A 17,754-nucleotide genomic window follows, 5' to 3' on the forward strand; every position below is an offset into this window, starting at 1 on the left:
ATCGAGAATATCGCCGGCCGAAAGGATTACGGAAACGTCCTCTCTCTCCACCTGCTGTGTGGAGCATGATGAATTAGTTCGACTCAACTGGAGAACTGGGCGCCGCTCCGGCAAGAGGCGACGAACGGTTGCACCACAGGTGGTTGATGAAATCGCTGTTGCTACCTCAGACAACGCTGAACGCAATTCCCGATCGTTAGTCAGCGCGCTTGCTGTGTCGCCACAGTTGAACATTCCGTGGCCCACTGAACGGAAGGTGCTTCATACCATTCTCAAATGGTATCTTTACAAGATCCATATCGTACAGCAGCTTGCATCACAGGACGCACAACGACGTGGTGACTTCGCTCTCCACTTTCCCGCAAGGACTGAAGTTTACTACGGCTGGCCCTGGACTTTCCTATGGACAGAGGAAGCTCATTTTTCTATAACAGGTGAGATGAACAATCAGAACTGTCGACTGTGGGGATCTTCACCTCCGGTCACTGTGCATTAAGTTTCTCTGCATGGTGAACGTGACACTGTATGGCATGGCTTCACAGCTACGTTCATCAATGGCCCATTCTTTTTTGAACAGGTTGCCGCTCAAGAATCAAAGACGTGGAGTGTGACTGGCCAGCGTTACTGCGATATGCTTAGGCAGCATGACATACTCGCCCTACAGGAGAGAGACGCATTGAACTCGACAGTTTTCATGCAATATGAATTATCGGTCGATCGCTTCCAAATGTTTGGGCGTCACGGTCGCCTGATCTCATCCCTGTGATTTCTGGTTGTGGGGCTACCAGAAGGACAGGGTTTACCAGGGAACATTCACACTTGTGCTGATCTGAAGCGCAGCATATCAAGAGAGGTAGCCGGAATACCTACGGACATGCTTCGTTCTGCTGTGCAGAATGCAATCCTGCGCTTTCAGACTCTTCTGGACATTGATGTGCACCATATTGAGCTCTTTTTGTGGCAGTAAAGGTAGCGGTTTGTAATGGTATGTTGTACCGCAGCAGCACATTAAAAGTGTTTCAATTGAACTTATTCTGCTTTATTTCTGTTCCCCATGTCCTTGACATCAATGCTACCAAGTTTGGTCCTAGTACGGTAATTACCTTCCGTGTTATAATGTGTTAAATATGGAAAGATTAATTATAACCTTCCGGTATTGTAGAAAATAGATAGTAGAAGCTTGCTCCAAGATAGGCAGATAAGAGCCCTCCTCAAGAAAACTGACCTATTGGTAACGGATGTTACGAAAACCATCAAGAAAAACAAAAATATGAGGAGGAGATAACAGATATTATGGAAACCATCAATAAAAACGTAAATATCGAAAAAAGGTAAATTTATTATGGATCAAGAGACACACTAACGTGAAAACGAGATGGTCGAAGACTTTGCGAAGACCACCGCTCAACCCGACACATTTAAAAACATTTCACTGATGCCATCAGACCTGAAGACAGCGTTATACAGAACAGAAAGGCGCCAATGGTTGACGGATTTCAGTCATCGACGCACAGTAAAGGAGCATTATGGACGAAAGTAGCGAAACATTCCCTCCAACCCCTGGTTCCACTTTCTTCTTCTTCTTCTTCTTCTTCTTCTTCTTCTTCTTTTTCTTGTCTCTTTCTTCCGCATCGGTGCAGGGTTGGCATGGTTGATAACAGATTTGGCGTAGTTAATTAAAGGGATGGCCTGATGCCCTTCATGTCGCGACTTCGTTAACCCCCAAGACGGATTGTTTGTGCCCCGACTAACTGCATGCGGTGTTATTCATGTGAAAGTGAGCACAAGTTTTCCAAATGCTTGCAAGTCGCGTAACTGAGGCGGGAATTGTGTACCAGTCGGGTATTCATCTAGTGGGATGTGGGAAACCGCCTGGAAACCTCATCCAGGCTGGCCAGCGCACCGACTCCTCGTCGTTAATTCGCCGGACGGATTCGATTCGGGGCCGGCTTACCTCCCCCTCCTAGAAATGGCGCTTTAACACGCACTGCTATCCGGGCAGGTTCTGGCTCCACAAACCGATGCAAATAAAAAATTCGTAAGTTTCGCAGTTAACATGATATTTAACCACGGAACGTCGAATACTCAGTTAATCACATCTCATCAACCAATACCAACAAATATAACATCTTTCTATCATCAAAATAATATATTAATTTTAAAACTAAACGTGAAATTTTAAATATATATAAATTTATCCTGTACAGTACACTTTTAGCAAATTCCTAAGACAATGTGAGGGTATTACGTGGCATTCAGATCAAAAGCCAAAATTATATTTAAGAAAAAATAGAAGTTTGGATATGCTACAAACTGAAAAAAGTGGCAACGGACGTGGATCGAAATAAGATGTTCGTGTAACTGTACTAAATAGAGCCGTGAGCAGAAAACGTTGAAAATACTTTCAAAACGCTTTCAGGACAGAAAAGAAACGTTTGAGGGTGAGCGTGAACCTGCCTATGGCACACAAGTATGTTTCCAACTTTTGCAATTAATTATTTTTCTCAGTATGTCAGCGGAATTTGTAGCATAACTTCAAACATGTGTTTAGAAAGTGTCCTGGGACGCTTTCTGTCCATTTTCTATATTAGTGACCTGACAGACAATATAGATAACAACCATAAAATGTTTGCAGCTGTTTGCAGATATCTACATGGTGTTCGAGGACGAATCGCCAATATTAAGGGGGAGGAGGGAGGAGGAGGGGGAGGGGGAACATTCTTTCGAAGCAAAAAACTCGTATAGCCTATTCCGAATTGTTTCGGAGATAGAACACAGCTAATGTACATTGTTATTTATTTTCTGTATTATCTAATATACTGTTAGGATTATACATGTAAAACAGTTTGCCCATTCACCTTTCGTTTGTACACTTCAGATTCCTTCCAACCCTATAAAGAAAAATCTAATGGCTTAAGGTATGGCGATCTTCGTAGCCAGTTAATTTTGGTATCACGACCAGTCCAGAGACTACGGTAAGCGCGGTTGGGATGTTCCCTCACACGTCTCCAAAGTATGCATTAGATGCCTTCTGTCTCGGAAACCAACGAGAATGGGGCAATTGTCCGCATGAAGTTTTTTTGCTTCAAATGCCATATCCCTGTAAAGAGACCGTTCTTCCTAGGCTGCGATTTATAATGAAGTACGGTCGGAAAAATGCACAATATCTGAAAGTTGTTCAATGACTGGCATCTTTCTTTAAACGTAGCTACATGTAAAATTATGCTCTGTACAAAACGAAAAAAGCGTAATATGTTATCGCTTTAACATCTATGACTGACGATATTAGAACCAATCAACTTGTACAAATACCTCGATATAGCTATTTTAGGCATATGAAACGGAACGATCACTCACGCTGAGTTCTGAGTAGCGGAGCTTTCAGACTTCTGTTCATTGTTAGGATACCGGGGGAATGCAATCAATCTACTAAGGAGGGTGCTTATAGATGTTCTGTGGGACATATACGAAATACTATCAGCGAGGGTACTGAACGTATACAAAGAAGGGGGACACAAGTAGCCACAGGTTCGTTTAACTTTCTGGAGAGCATCGTCGAAATGTTTTTGTTGTCGTCGTTGTGTTTCCCTTGTTGGATACAGATGTGGTGCTACTGTTGACACAGCCGTGACAAATTTCGCCCATGAAACAATCGAGTCGCAGTGGAGAACACGTTAAGAGCGTGGCAACATGACAGCACCGATGCTGCTGAACGACTACTGTTGGATTTTTGTAGTATTTTATTACAAGCGAACCGATAGGGCTACCACAAAATGAGCTAACCCAAAATTTTAAATTTTGCTTGTTTTATTCTGCATAAGGCTATATGGAAAAATTTAGTTTTTAAGTTCAATACATATTTTTTATTTTAGATTGTAGTAAGGATTGTCCGGTATGCGGTGTCTTTTCTACTAATTGCTCACTCCAAAATTATATGGTTTGAAATGTATTTGTTTGATATTAATGAAATTTTAATACTTTATAGGCAAATATATTGGTAGTGGGAATCTCAAGTTACAGAATTTATTTGTATATATTTCTGTCCGTGCTGGACCATGGGAATGACAATTGGTCAGGTGGTGCAATCAGGTGCTACGTTGCCAGTCACAGGCAAACCCTTTTCAACCGGCTCGGAGTTTGCGGCAACGAGGGATTCATTTTCAGAGCCGTGCACACTGTTATTCGCGAGATCCAGCACGCACGGGACTAGTATTAAATATCACTCTTTATAAAATCTTTATCACATTGTGCGATCACAGGGGATGTAACTTCTTACAACCATAAAAGAGACCTCCATAACAATCTCACGCTTTCTGTCAAGTGTTCATCGTGGGCTGAGGAGAAGTTACTTCAGAAGCATCATAATACCTTTTTTGTGGGTGACTGAAAAATTCTGTAGCTTCAGATTTCCATTACCAATATATGTGCCTATAAGTTACTAAAATTTCATTAGCGTCTGACAAATACATTTCAAGCTATATAGTTTTGGAATGAGCAGATCGTAGCGAAATCGCCGAAAACGGGACAATCCTTACTACAATCTAAAATTATATACATATATATATATTTTAAAACTAAATTACTCCATATAGACTACCGCAGAATAAAGTAAGAAAAATATTCGTAAAACTGATTTTGCGATACACCTATTGAGTTCCTTGTAATAAATGCTTAAGTCGAGTCGCCGTAATAAAAACAATCCGATAGTAGGTGGCCCACACTGCACCGATATTTGCTGCAGTGGCACCAGAGCTACGGAATTTGTCTCACTTCCCAAACTGTGGCAAACTCCCTGCAGTGAGTTGTTATCGTTACACCGCCCTACAACGAAAAGATTCTGCTATTATTCACCGTGATAGAACAGGAAGAAAATAAGAAGCAAGAAGTCACTTGTACACTAGATGCATGTTTAGAAACAGTACTAACAAATTTCTCTGCCTCGTGATGACTGAGTGTTCTGTGCTGTCCTTAGGTTAGTTAGGTTTAAGTAGTTCTAAGTTCTATGGGACTGATGACCATAGATGTTAAGTCCCATAGTGCTCAGAGCCCTTTGAAGCCAGTACTAACAAATGTACACTCAACTAACTTTTCAAACTGAGAACGTAAGCCACGTGACAACATTGAAGAGAGACACCACTACCGAAAACAATATGTTTAGTGTGCAGCTTCGTCTAGAAGAGGAAACGCTTTCATATTTTCTTCAAAATTAATTAGAACCTCGTTAAACACTCTAAAAAATGTAATACCACAGTGAATTGATAGTCCCAAATCAGCTCAGACTATTGCCTTACAGTGTCCAACACAACAAGAAATTCATCAGCGAGCACACTCAAGCACCCCATAATATCAAATACGCTGCGGATGAAGTTAATCGCACTCAGTTGCTTATCGCCTGTGCGCCTGCAGCATCGTTAGAAGTTGACGGTGTTGCTTTATTACCGTTAAACATTGTCAATGTCTCAACTTCTTCGAAGTAACTGTTGTTCAGCTATGGGTCGTGAGTTGTGATGCTATTATTTTGAAATATCCCTGTCTTTGTTGAACAAACTTCTTCATAGTCACGGCATAAGCCAAAATAAAAATAAATCTATCAGGAGTATTTTTATTCTTACGTATTAGCTGTCGTAGTATCAATTTGGCGGGGGGGGGGGGGGGGGATGGGAGTTGGGGGGGGGGGGGGGTATTGTGTATTGAACCAGGAACCTAGAAACGACGGAAAGGCTTCATCCCGCCGTAGCCCTCAGTGGTACACAACCCCACAACAGGCCCCAGCAGTCAACCCACCTCACCGCCGCCACACACCGAACTCAGGGTTATTGCGCGGTTCGACACCCAGTGGACGCCCCCGGGAACGTCTCATACCAGACGAGTGTAGAGTACTTACGGTGTACGCGTACATGGAGACAGTGTTTGCGCAGCAATCGCCGACATAGTGTAACTGAGACGGAATAAGGGGAACCAGCCCGTATTCGCCGAGACAGATGGAAAACCGTCTTAAAAACCATCCACAGGCTGGCCGGCACACCGGACCTCGACACTAATCCGCCGGGCGGATTCGTACCGGTCGTCCGATATTTTAAATTTTGAAAAAAAAATTGTTTTCAATGGGTTCTTATATTAGATCCGTAATTGTTTTACATTTTTCAGTAAAACATAATCCAAAAATTTAAGTCTTAGTAGTGAATGTGACTCTTCGCAACAAATGTCGTATTCAGTTTTTCATATTCAGGACCAAACCATCTATATAACTTCAAAAGCTATGTTCTGAATGAAAATTAACGACAGTTAACGAAATTTGCAATTTTTTGTGGTGGCTATAAAGTACCCATCCGCTTCGTGTAAACTTACAGAAAATGCTTTGGTGTTGCTAAGATACTTTCAGCTTCTGTACCCAACTTGTACATCAGGGCCTACTGAGAAAGTATGTTGTTAATAAAAGTTAAGCCCATCTAGCAAAATTTGTTTTTTTTTTAGGATTTTTTGGTGGTGGGTACAAAGTACCACGTTCCCATGCCCCCCCCCCACCCCTCCCCACCCTCCACCCCTTGATATTACGCATTATTCAAAATGCGTTGGTATTGCTAGCTTTAAACTCTCTTATAGAAGAAGGCAAGTGCATACCGGCCTTTATACAGTAATGGTTGTCAAATAGATGATAACGATGATAATGATGATGACGATGACAGAAGGGGACGATTCCATGGAAATCCCAAATTTTTCTTTAAATTATTTTCTGTAGCTGGTCGCAAGATGATATGATGCCATTTAAATTTTATCAATAAAACAATGCCCCTGTCCATTAAACTTGTTAAAATGGTATGCCATGTGTTTCTTTTGGCTTAAACAGTGGATGTATTTCAATTTATTAGACTCGTCTGTTGTTACCGATTCTTTAACTAGTTAACAATAAATCTCTTCAAGCGATACCGAAATGTTTCCCTCGTCCAGATCAAGGACAATTTCCTTCGTCTTTCTTGTCAATTCCAAGTTAGTACACCGTTTTCGGCGACCCACTGTCGCTGGTTCGCGAAGCTGTACAGTCTTTCTTCGCTTCTTTCTTTCTTCATAACCTTTAACCACTGTAAGGTCGTTCCAAAGTGAACAGATGTAGAGTTTTTATATACCAGACACATATTTCACTCTTATCACCAGTTATCTGTTAACAGGGGGAAAATACGTTACGCAGCGCAGTTCATTAACGCACCACACAGCTTACCGCCGAGATAAGAAGCAGGTGTTCACTTCCACGCTTGTGTTGTACCCATACAAACACTTCACCGCTCGTTATTGGAAACAAGGGGTAATATCTGTTAGACATGAGACAAGTACTCCAACGAAGGAAGGAAGGAACAAAGATTAGGTTTAACGTCTCGTCGACAACGAGATCATTAGCGACGGAGCACAGTCTCTGATTATTTTTTAAGGATGGGGAAGGAAATCAGCGGTGCCCTTTCAAAGAGAACATGTGCGTGCGTGTGTGTGTGGTGTGTGTGTGTGTGTGTGTGTGTGTGTGTGTGTGTGTGTGTGTGTGTCTTTTCCAAATGATTTATTGATAAAAATGATTCCAACTATGCGTCTGGAGGAAAATAATGTAGATGTTAAATACAGACAGCAGATGAACCACGGAAGAGAAAAACTGTACGCGTTTGACGTATGAAGCAAGAGGAAGACAAAATTGAAGTATCTTTGGCTGAGCGTGTGAAGAAATAAAACTATACAAAATTCTTACTACCCTTAATACGTGAACATACAACTTGATAATGCATGTCGTATGATAATTGACATTAATTACTTTTGTAATTGGCTGAAGGGAACACATCATAGAGGCGACAAAATACTGCAAATGGAAATTGTAGGCTTTTCCTGATTTCCTCGTGTGTTTCTTTTATTCTAATTTTTAGCGTAGTACTACTAAAGAAAAGAGATACACACTGAGATTACAGATGTCATGGCATACCTCCTAATAGTCGGATCTCCTTTTGCCCGCCGTAGTGCAGTAACTCGACGTGATATGGACTCACCAAGGCGCTGGAAGACCCCTGCAGAAATACTGAGCCATGCTACCTCTATAGCCGTCTATAATTGCAAAAGTGTTGCTGGTGCAGGGTGTTGTGCACGAATTGTTTCTCTGGATTATATGTCATAAATATTGGATGGGATTCATGTCGGGTGATCTGGGTGGTAAAATCATTCGCTCGAATTGTCCAGAATATTCTTCACACCAATCGCGAACAATTGTGGCCCGGTGACATGTTTGGGAACATGAATGGCGGCAAATGTTTTCCAAGCAGCCGAACATAACCATTTCCAGCCAACGGTCGCTTCTGTTGGACCAGAGGACCCAATACATTCCATGTAAACATAGTCCACACCATTATAGAGCCACCACCAGCTTGCACAGTGCCTTCTTGACAACTAGGGTCCATGGCTTCGATGGGTCAGCGCCACATTCGAACCCTGCCGTTAGCTCTTACCAACTGAAATCGAGACTCATCTGACCAGGCCACGGTTTTACAATCGTCTAGGGTCAAATCGACATGGTCACGAGCCGAGGAGAGTCGCTGCAGGCGATGTCTTGCTGTTAGTAATGGCACTCACGTCAGTCGTCTGCTGCCATAACCATTAACGCCGAATTTCGCCGCACTGTCCTAACAAATAAGTTCGTCATCCGTCCCGTAACTTGCATCTTGACATCACAAAAAGTTCTCTCGCCTCGTCTTCGAAACTTTATCAGATACTTGGGAAGTCCTTGTATTCCTGTCTGCGATGATGGCCTTATATGAGGGCTGTGTATTCACATGACTTAAGTGTGGTCTTGTGTTACTCTGAGCCGGTCAGGGTGGCCGAGAGGTTCTAGGCGCTACAGTCTGGAACCGCGCGACCGCTACGGTCGCAGGTTCGAATCCTGCCTCGGGCATGGATGTGTGTGATGTCCTTAGGTTAGTTACGTTTAAATAGTTCTAAGTTATAGGGGACTGATGGCCTCAGAAGCTAAGTCCCATAGTGATCAGAGCCATTTGAAACATTTGTTATTGTGATAGTGCAAGATTTCTTTTCGATTCTTGTCAGACCAAACACGTCTGCCTCGGATTTCGTGTTTGAGTTTTTTGGCAACGCATACACAAGACTTACGACATCACAATGTCAAAAAACTATCATCGTGACCTTACCAGCAAAGGAAGCTGGCTAGAATTTCTTCTTTTTTTTGGGTGACGGCGGGTGGCACCACTCCAGTGACTGCATCTTTTGTTCTTGGCTCAAAGTGACTCACCCAGTTTCTTTTGTCAACTATAACGATCTGTGACAATTTCTTTGGCCTCAGTCGCTCCAACCGTTCAGATGAAATTTCTATTCTCTGAATCTTGTGGTCTTTTGTGAGCACTTGTGGACCTCATCTTGAACACACCCTTGAATACCCAAGTTTGAGTCACTGCACATGCACTTTAAACACTCACCGAACTTCTAATCTGAAAATAGAAAGACAAAGTTTTTAAACAGAGGCGTTTAGGGAAAAGAGAAAATGTGCCAAGAAAAATGAAGGGGGAAGAAATCTCCGCTTAGTCTGGACTGATATTAAGGGAGATTGCAGACTGCATTTGCCAAGTTTGGTAGTCCGTGCAAGTATGCACTGAGTTGTTGGTACAAGCTTCCGGTTTTTCGAAGTGAAACGGACCCGTGGTTGCACAGATAACCAAAAACACTGAAATCTAAAAAACACCATAAATTGCTATTTATTATGCACTCAAAACACGACAAATGACGCACTATGAAGGAATCATCCGATTGGAACGAATATCGCTAGATGCGATGTGTAAGTGCAGACAAATAAATGAATAAAGTTTTAGAAAAAGTGAATGATTTATTCACAGAGAGAGCTTCACAAACTGATCATGTCAATTATGCGTATGGCCACTTCATCCACTTATGCAAGCAATTATTGTTTGGCATTGACTGATAGAGTTATTGGGTGTCATCCTGAGCGATACCGTGGTAAATTATGCCAAATTGGCACATTAGGTCGTCAAAATCACTAGCTGGTTGGAGGGCCCTGCCCATAATTCTCCAAATGTTCTAAATTGGGGATATATCTGGGGATTTTACTGGCCAAAGCAGTATCTGGCAAGCCCGAAGAGAACTGGCAGAAACTGTCGCCGAGTGCGGGGGCATTATATTGCTGAAATGTAAGCCAAGGATGGCTTGCCGTGAAGGGCAGCAAAACGTGTCTGTGGAGTAAGGATGTCGCGGGTGACAATCAAAGGGGTCCTGCTCTGAAAAGAAATAGCGTCCAGACCATCACTCCTGATTGTAGCATCGTACAACGGGTGACAGTCAGGTTGGTACTCCACTTTTGCCTGGGGCGTCTTCGGCCTCGAATCTCACTGGCTGGAGTAGTATTATCTTCAGGGATGGGTCCGACTTCGAATTGAGTCCCGATAACCAACAAAGGCGTGTCTGGGCAACGATGGGGCAGCAACCTGACTGTCACTCGCCATATGGTCCAACAACCAAGAGTGATGGTCTGTGTTGCCACTTCCTCTCATAGCAACACCACTTTGGTTGTCATCGGTGGCACTTGTTACAGTACAGTGGTACGTCGACGATATTCAACGCCCCGTTTTGTGGCCTTTCATGGCAAGCCGTCAAGGGCTTATATTTCAGCAAAATAACACCTAGCCGAACATGGTGATAGTTCCTACCGATCTTCGTGCTAGCCAAACTCTATCTTGGCCAGCAAGGTCGCCGGATATCTCCCAATTGCGAACGTTTGGAGTATTACGGGCAGGGCCATAACCAGCTCGCGGTTTTGGTGATCTGATGTGCCAGTTGGCAAAATTTAGCACTTTATCTGTCAGGAACACATTCAACAACTGTATCAATCAATGCCAAGGTGGACCAACGCAATACTGTTTTTCTCAATTTGTGAAGCTCTTTGTCTTCAATAAATCTTCCATTTTTTTTTTAAATTTATGATCATTTGTTTATCTGTACACATACATCACATCTACCGATTTCCATCCCATTCGGATAATTTCTTCATGGTGCGCCTTTTTTTTGTCTTAGTGTGCATTTACAAAATGAGTTAATCTCACATTTGAAAGCTAATTACACTGCTCAAGCTCGGCGAAAACTAACTACTTATTTATAAACGACAATTTCGTATCACATGCTTTCAGTAACTTTCGGTGAATAATCGTTCAATTTTTAGTCTTGTTTTTCATTCACTTTCTTCCTGACGACGGTTTTCATTTTCAAGAGAGTCAAAACATCGGTTTAGTCGAACGAATTTTGTCCTTCATCCTCTCATAACAGGTCAACACATTTCACTGGCTCAGTGTACGTGGTAATAGTTTCCTCAACCGCATGGTCTCCGCTCTCTTCCTCTGCCGAACACGCTTTGTTCATTATATCCGCGTCATTTAGCTGTTTGCGTCCCAGTTCATAGCCATCGAAATTTAACTCCTCACGAATGTTTTCATCATATGCGTCTTCACAGCCTGAAATTTGTATTCCAAGCGAAAGTATTTGTTCCAATTACAACAGAATTCCTTAGATTTTTGCCGGCCGGAGTGGCCGAGCGGTTAAAGGCGCTACAGTCTGGAACCGCACAACCGCTACGGTCGCAGGTTCGAATCCTGCCTCGGGCATGGATGTGAGTGATGTCCTTAGGTTAGTTAGGTTTAAGTAGTTCTAAGTTCTAGGGGACTTATGACCACAGCAGTTGAGTCCCATAGTGCTCAGAGCCATTTGAACCATTTGAACCTTAGATTTTTTTTATTTCTTAACTTGTCTAAACTCGTCGAACTCTGCACAGATTATCCACAATCCTTGCTTGGGTTGTTGAGCATGTTGCTGGTAGCCGAGGATGTTTCGCGGGTCAACTGCTGCGGTTTCGTTTCTGTAATTTGTGGACGTCGTTATCGAATGTATTACCCGCCTCTCAGTGTCGTTTTGTGTAAGGGACATGTCTGTGTCTTCGAGGTACCAGCTTTCCTGTTGTAGTCCACGGTGGGTGCGAGACTGCAGTTCCCCCCAGTCAGTCAGATCATTTAATGGACAATGTTTACTCAACACTTCGTCTTACGTGTTAAGCTAATACCACCATAGGCGCTTAGGTTAACCTGTTGTCGGTCGACTGTGTTTTCATCTACAGTGGGTATCTTTTCACAGATTAAGGATGATTGTATCGTTAGTGTCTCGAGTTTCCTCTGCCGTAAGTCGAGGTTTAATAAAGGTGAATGTCCACATTGCGTGTTAAGGGGGTTGCGTGAATCTGGCGGTTGATTCTGTACAGATAACTGTAAAGACCATGAAACGTTTTTAAAAAATCAGTATAAGTAAAGGGCTAAATACAACGTAAACAAACGATACAGTATGTGAAGGACAAATTAGCAATTATTTTTCCAGGAAGTTAGTATGGAAAACCACCGACATGGGTGCCACAGACCGTAGTTGCTGAAAATGGCGGCGAACCAGGCGGAGAAAACATTTCGTGTGTTAGAATTTGCCCGTTGCAAATCGGTAGTGACTGTGAAAAGAACTCTCCGTGACAAGTTTCATAGGACACCACCAATTTGCAATTACGTACTGAAGAGCTACGGGTTTATCGACCCTCCTTCATTGCTGAGAGAAATGTAAATAGTACCACCTATCTAGACGCGCTACAACTGTAGGTCATGTCACAACTTGGAACTAATAACGGGGATTCCATCTTTCAGCAAGATGGCGCCCGTCCATTATTCCACAACTACATATGAGTTTACCTGAATTAGACGTTGCCAAGTCACTGGATATTGACACTTTTGGCTCCGCGCCCACAAGAATGACGCTATCATTATCCCAAAAGATGGTAATCACGACTTAGCCAGCAGAGAGAACTGCATAGAATATCTTCTTGTTTGGTGATGGCCGGTGGTGCCACTTCAGTTTCTTTCCAGCTCAAAGTAATCCACCTAGGTTTCGTCAGCTGTGACGATCTGTAACGGAAATGCCTCTTCATTGGCCTCAAATTGCTCCAACAGATTCCCGGCAGGGTTGGGGATTTTCTCTGCTTTGATTCTGGGTGTTTGTGTTGTTGTCATCATTTAATCATCATCATCATCATCATCGTCATCGTCATCATCATTCGTCACAGTGGCTAGATTGGGTGGTGTAAAACTAAATTGGACTGTGTGAAAATTGGGACTTTGCACAGGCGCTGATGACCGTGCAGTTGAGCGTCCCACAAACCAAACATCATCATCCAACCGTACAGATGAAATGGCTTATCTTTGAATCTGCGGTCTGTTGTGAGCGTTATTAGAAATCATACTGAGCACACCTGCACATGCAGTTTCAGTGTTCGCCAAAAGATGCAGTGTCCGTTATCGATTTGCGATGCGACAGTCTAGACGAATAATGGCATTTGTACAAGTCACTACGTCCAGAACAGTTGTTGTGACACGACGCCCTGAACGTGGACGATCATCGAGCTCAGTTTTTACATTTTCTGACGCTTTAACTCTCTTAAACCCTTATAATGTCGAACAGTGCTCATATCAACCACATCCTTGCCGAACACTACACACATATGTTTACCGTTGTTCATAGTGGTTTATTTGCCGTAACCAAGAGCACTTTGTTTGTAACAAGTGTCTTGCGTAGCCTCCATTTTCATGGTTCACTGCGGCTATGCCATCTGTCGGAATTGTTCGAAACTTCATACATATGCAGAAGGAACATCAAATTTTAGGCGCGTTACACTGTGCATACGTTAATGGCTATAAAAGTTGAGCATTGGTTATTGAAGAACCCTCACACTTCAGTTCCTGAGTTCATTTCCGTTCTGAGAAAACAGTGCACGAATTGCACATACCGCTTCGAAAACGTTGACGGGTGGAGTTTTTGCTGAATCACCCATTATATGGTCCGACGCATTCGGTGCTACTTCACATCTTCTATTACCGGTTTTTCATACCCGATAGAAACACTTACTTTCGGGAACCAGCTGGAAGACGTCGTAAAGTTCGTCGTTCATCACATCTGTCGGCACATCATTCGCTGTAGATGGCGTTCCTTCCCCTTAACCTTCTGCCACTCCTCCCACACAGGATTCCTCACTGAGGTAAACTGGTGCGGCAGTAAAGTGCGAGTCACCTATTGTGCGTTGGGATCCCTGGAGCACAACCCACTCGGCCGTTCCTACTGCGCTCCGTAAACATAGGCGTCAGTAGTAACCTAACATCTCCAGGACAAAGAAGCCGATACATGACCCTTAGGACGGTAATTGACGGCTCTCACCTACACGTCGTTAAGACATCTGGTGCGTCTGCCGACCGACATTTACGACACAGTATTACAGCAGTTTGCACGCTGACTAGGCATATTTCCAGGATATTTCCTAGAAAATCTATTTTACTGATTCTTTTGACGTGATTAAGCCGGCCGGTGTGGCCGTGCGGTTAAAGGCGCTTCAGTCTGGAACCGCGTGACCACTACGGTCGCAGGTTCGAATCCTGCCTCGGGCATGGATGTGTGTGATGTCCTTAGGTTAGTTAGGTTTAATTAGTTCTAAGTTCAAGGCGACTGATGACCTCAGAAGTTGAGTCGCATAGTGCTCAGAGCCATTTGAACCATTTTTGACGTGATTAAAACTATTATTAGTTTATAGTCCGTCTGTATTACTGCTGCACAGTTCTTATTCCAGTGCCATATTCGTATCTAAAAAAAGGACACTCCGTCTGAACAGGTCTCGGTAGGCCCAAAGGTACCGACCAACCTCCGAGTCATCCTCAGTCGATAGGCGTCACTGGATGCATATATAGAGAGTCATATGGTCAGCTCACCTTTCTCCCTAGTGCCTAGGGCTGCTGCCTCTGGATCACGTGGTCACGGGTTCGTTTCCCGGCCGCATTGAGGATTTTCTCTGCCCAGGGACTGGGTGTTGGTGTTATCCTCATCATCATCATCATCGTCATCATTCGGGACAGTGGTTACATTGGAACGTGAAAAAATTGGACTGTGTGAAAATTGGGACTTTTTACGGGCACTGATTACCTCGCAGTTGAGCGCCCCACAAACCAAACATCATCATCACACCTTTCTCCCGTCCGTTGTCCGATTTCGTGACCGGAATATTCAGATCTGGATTAACTTCATGATATGAATTATTTGCTCAAATTTGATGTAGAGGCAAGTGGACTGTCCAGTTCTTTTTAATCAAACTGCAAGTATTATAAAATTAGAAGCTGGACTTTTTTTGTTCTCTTTGTTTTTCTACTTGTATCTCTATTGCCTCAAGTGTTCTTCTATTCAAGGTTTTTGAGTAGCTCTTGTGTGCCGGGTTCAGCAGACTAATGTTTCTGTAATATCTCCATTCGCCTCTATTGCCCATTTTGAACTGAGAGATAGCCGCGCGGAGTGGCCGCGCAGTTTGAGGCGCCATTTCACGGACTGAGCGCCCCCTTCCGCCGGAGGTTCGTGAATTTATTCGAAATGAGTTTAGGATTACGAATAACAATGTACAGGGTGATCAAAAAGTCAGTATAAATTTGAAACCTGAATAAATCACGGTATAATGTAGATAGAGAGGTACAAATTGACACACATGCTTGGAATGACATGGAGTTTTATTAGAACCAAAAAAATACAAAAGTTCAAAAAATGTACGACAGATGGCGCTTCATCTGATCAGAATGGCAATATTTAGCATAACCAAGTAAGACAAAGCAAAGATGATGTTCTTTACAGGAAATGCTCAATATGTCCAGCATCATTCCTCAACAATAGCTGTAGTCGAGGAATAATGATGTGAACAGCACTGTAAAGCATGTCCGAAGTTATGGTGAGGCATTGGCGTCGGATGTTGTCTTTCAGCATCCCTAGAGGTGTCGGTCGATCACGATACACTTGCGACTTCAGGTAACCCCAAAGCCAATAATCGCACGGACTGAGGTCTGGGGACCTGAAAGGCCAAGCATGACGAAAGTGGCCGCTGAGCACACCATCAACGACGCGCGCAAGAGATCTTTCACGCGTCTAGCAATATGGGGTGGAACGCCATCCTGCATAAACATCGTACGTTCCAGCAGGTGTTCATTAGCCAGGCTGGGGATTATGCGATTCTGTAACATATCGGCGTACCTCTCACCCGACACGGTAGCAGTTTTGCTGTCCAGCGCCATCTGTCGGACATTTTGTGAACCTTTTTTTTGTTTCTAATAAAACCCAATGTCATTCCAAGCATGTGTGTCAATTTTTACCTCTCTATCTACATTATTCCGTGGTTAATTAAGTTTTCAGATTTATACTGGCTTTTTCATCACCCGGCACCTTTACTGAATAAGTGAGAGTGAACACAAAATACACACTGGTATTGTTTTACAGAACGAACACTAAGTTATGTAAGCAAAACATACGCCAGGTGTGGCGTCGGCAAGCTACCACGCCTGGCGTGGCGGGGGCACCGAACTTGTTAACCGACCAATCACGAAAGTGCCCTGCTAGAACACGCGCGAAAGTGTTAGGACGGCCCAGTAGAAGTGTATGACTAGCTTTCATGCTAGCAGCATGTGTGCTGTACAAGTTACTTTCTCGTTTAATTAAAACCGAGCTGGAGTTTATCTTTGCCTAGGAAAGCGTTTAAATCGGTCTACGACCAGATTGCATGCAGGCAACATGTGCTTGCGTCATTCAAAGGGGGCTAAAGTTTAACATTGCTCCGGGAAACATTAGGACCCCGTCTACGGCTAGTTTTTAGCCCGCCGTCATGTGTGTTCTGTGAGTAGTTATTTCGTTTAATTAAGACTTAGTTAATGTTTAACTTTGTCTCGGTAAATGTTTACATGCGATCTCATATTGCTATCAAAATTGTGTGAAAACAGATATTGTATACTGGACTGTGAATATCATGGTTTTCGATACATTGTAATTAGACTCCTCGGTCGCTACCGCAATTAATACTTTGACTGCCTCTCAGATAGGATCGATTGTGAAAACTAGTTTCCTCATTTTGCTTTGAACTAATAAATGAGTGGGTATCCCATGTTTTGAAACTTTGCTGTAGCACCATAGCAGCCGGCCGTTGTGGCCGAGCGGTTCTATGCGCTTCAGTCTGGAACCGCGCGACCGCTACGGTCGCAGGTTCGAATCGTGCCTTGGGCTTTGATGTGTGTAATGTCCTAAGTTCTAGGGAACTTAGTGCTCAGAGCCATTTGAATTTTTGAGCATCATAGCAGTATTCCCAAAAGCCCTTATTGTCCGCATGTTAGATGCCGCTCACAGCGGAGAAAAAATCCAATGGGGCATCGAGACAGCTTTAGAAGAAGCGAGGTAAGCAATCCCCCTACTGATGATCTAGAGAAAATTAACATTCAAATTGCTGAAACTCTCCCATGCGGATCGTTCAACGTAGCCCTACACATGCAATATTCCGCAAGCTACAACTTGGGCGGTCAGCACGTCCGCAGTAATGTATCACGGCAGGAACATGTCTTCTCTCTTCATAGCAGTTTAGAAGCGATGCCGCTATAATACTACACCGCTCTGCAAAACTTGAGAAATATCTAGATAACGTAACATAACGAATTAACTGCTCCGTGGAAATGAATGGAAGCGTGGAAGCATGTTGTCAGAGGTCCCCAGTCGTGCAGAGAAAGCTTGACGTTAATAGCGTGAGGTCAGAGTGACTGTAGAGCCAAGTAGGACTGACCTCATAACTCGAGACAGTTGAAGCACCGGGAGAAGACAGTATACAGGGTGTTTGGGGAGGAAAGGTCA

The 17,754-nt window shown here is 43.3% G+C and overlaps 1 protein-coding gene across 1 annotated transcript in view; it reads left to right on the plus strand.

The window, feature by feature from the left end:
- Positions 1-17,754, plus strand: part of LOC126419343 (CB1 cannabinoid receptor-interacting protein 1-like) — a 1,399,014-nt gene that overhangs the window by 1,096,958 nt on the left and 284,302 nt on the right. The window lies entirely within an intron of this gene.

Source organism: Schistocerca serialis, chromosome 9, assembly GCF_023864345.2.
Source record: "Schistocerca serialis cubense isolate TAMUIC-IGC-003099 chromosome 9, iqSchSeri2.2, whole genome shotgun sequence".
NCBI classification, from domain to species: Eukaryota; Metazoa; Arthropoda; class Insecta; order Orthoptera; family Acrididae; genus Schistocerca; species Schistocerca serialis.